Raw genomic sequence first — 3250 nt, forward strand, 5'->3', positions numbered from 1 at the left:
GGGACACTCCCTATAAATACAAGTTTACTCTTCCATACTCAGGGCACTTCCAAACACCTTGATGAGACCCTCTAACGTCTCTCACACTTCTCTTACTCTCTAAATCATCTCTCTCACTCTTTAAATATTCTCTAGACTTTATTCACCATATATCAATTTCAATTACATTTATTTACTTTGTAGCTTTATTCCATCCCAAATTCAATACTAACTTGGCGTCGGAGTGTTAACGCCTTTTTTGCAGGTCCCCTCTTCTGGATTTGCATTCACTTCGGCCCAAGTTTTGAGTATAGTCCATATCAATTGGACCATGTGTCTTTTCAATCATCATCATCATTATTACTATTATTATTATTATTAGGGTAAAATACACTTTGCCCCCTGAATTGTTCATCATGATATCATTTATCACTTTAAACTAACAAACGTAACACTAACCTCTTTGGTTGGACAAAAGTGCCCCTTATGCCTTGAAAATTATATAATTTTCAATACATTTTAGTATTTTGCACATTAGATCATCACTAAATTATTTTTTAATTAACTTTTTTTAATAAGTGAAGAATTTACATTAAAAGTGGAGTATAAATTTATATATAGTAGATACATAATAAATATAATATAACCAATAACTCATATATGCTTCTTAAAAGAAATTGACAAATATATATTGATGTGTACGGTCCAAGAGCACTTGCCCCAAAAGAGGTTATGAAGCCCAAGCTAAGCCCCTTAGCCCATAAAGAAGGTTGCCCACTAGAAGATTCACAGATTTAGCCCAAGAGGGGGGCCGATTAAAACGTTTGCCAGAACACAGGCCCACCTTCAAGGCTTAGTTAAAACAACCTAGGAGAAAGGGAGGCACCCCCAATACTCAGAACTTCTTAACCTACAAGGACTCCCTACAGAATAGGAATCCTCATGTGAAATGAGTCCTCCCTAAAGCAAAGATGTGTTGTCGTACACTGATCAGCTAAAGATAAGACCAAATCACGCCTTATTCACATGTTTCTTGCCCCCTTTTTAGATATACAAGTAATTCGCAGAGTCAAAGGGGAGACGCCCCCTCTATAAACACTGGTACCATCCCCTAACGGGGACATCTTTCAAAAAATCTGAAAATTATTTTATACTCTTGCTATAGCTATCAACTTGCATTCTAACCATAATTTTCTCACGAAATTCTTATTTATCTCTCAATTTCTCATTATGATTTATTTCTATGATTATTTATTCTTAAATTCGAGACTAACTTGAGCATTAGAGTGCTAATGTGTTGTTTTGCAGGTTTTGTTTTCTTAAGATCTTTTGCTTAATCAGCCCAAGTCCATTCTCAAGGTCCAAGCTCATTAAATTCGTGCTAAAATCGCACGCATTATATATATATATATATATCCTTAACCAAAAGTTAAATATTTTAAGAAAAAAATAAATATATTTTATCATATTTTTGAAAGAAAATATGTTAGAAAATCGATATTTAGTTATTTATTTTTATCTAATAGAATAAATAGTTAATAACTTAATTTTATCACCAAATTAAAAAAATCTTTTCATGAAAATTTTTGTGTATTTATTGTTCTCATTTATTAGTTAACTTTGAGTCTGTGGAAAAAATAAAATGCAAACTATTTAACTACTAATTATATGTTACTTTATTATAAATAAAAAATATTTTTTATAATTAAGAAAATTTTAATTAAACTTAAAATGAAAAATTATTAAAAAAGAAAAAAATTTGAACTAAATAAATATATATATATAATATAAGGGCAATATTGTCTAAAAATTTAATTGCGGTGGTTAGTGTTACATTTGTTAGTTTAGGGTGTAATTGTTACATGACGAATAGTTTAGAAGGGCAAAGTGTACTTACCCTTATTATTGTTGTTGTTGTTGTTATGATCTGTAGATTAATTCATCAAAATCACCAAATTTTGACATAAATTTACAAGTAATAAAATAAATTGCATACTATGTATCTTGATAAAAATAAAAACTCACAAATATATATAAAAAATTATAAGTTAACTGTTAGGACTTGTCAATTTAAAAAAGTATAAGAGATTACAAATAGATATTAAAATATAGCATAAAATTTATACGTGTCATATTAAATAATTATTTTAAAAAATATTAAACCTCACTAAATTGTTGATTAAGCTTGTTTTTGTATAAAGATTAAATGTATAACTAAAAGTACCATAGTTTATTATTATCTAAAATTAAAATGTATGATATTGATTAATAATTATAATATATGATCAATTTTGAGTATAAAGTTTATAAATATTGAATATGAAATTAAACATATAAAAAATTTAAAAATAAAAAATATATAAAAATAGAAAAAGCTCGTGAGCTTATAAACAGAATATACTAAACTTAAGCTCAAACTCGAACTAACTCAACTAGACTCGAAAAATTCAAGCTCCAATCAAACTTAAAATCGAACCGACTTACGAAACTCGCGAGCCGGCTCAACTACCCCTAATTTCAACAACCATTACCGTGAAGTTTGACTTAATCCTACCACTACCAAGATTAAGTATTGGCAGCATAGCTGGCAATTTCATCATGGTCCTCAGCTTCTAGTGTACTTGAAAAAAAGAAATTTTTTAAAATTTTTAGCCACATATATCCTCATCACAATTCTCTTTTGATTGTGTTGAAGTTTAATCCATCTTAAAATTCAAGTCACTCCCTATTAGATTTGAATCAATAACTTCTTGGTATTCAAATAACTTATTGCAAGATAACATTATCTTCTTGGAAAATTTTGACTCAGATTCGATTCGATCAAATTTGAATCAATCACACAATAAGTGTATTAAAATTTGAACCAATCATATAACAAGTGCAATACACTTACCGTATAATTAATGTACAATTTAAGAAAATGACCAATCACTTAACAAATATGATACACTCACTCTGTACTATAAGTACCCCTTCCATTTCTAGTTAATTTACTGCCATTCTTATCTATCTCTTGAGTTTGTCCAATCTCTTGCTTGAAATTTGATTTGACCGCTTAAGGATTCTGATTGAGACAGTACTTCTAATAATGCGTTTACGTCGAACTCTCAAAACATTTTCGTTTGAAATTTGAATTGACCGTCAAAGAATTTTGACTGGGACAGTACGTCCAACGATGTGTTCATGTCGAACTCTTCAATCTGTTGTTTGAAATCTGATTTGGCTGTGGAAGGATTTTTACTGGGACGGTACCTCTAACAATGTGTTCCTG

The sequence above is a fragment of the Sesamum indicum genome, linkage group LG7 (assembly GCF_000512975.1).
Source record: "Sesamum indicum cultivar Zhongzhi No. 13 linkage group LG7, S_indicum_v1.0, whole genome shotgun sequence".
Taxonomy (NCBI): Eukaryota; Viridiplantae; Streptophyta; class Magnoliopsida; order Lamiales; family Pedaliaceae; genus Sesamum; species Sesamum indicum.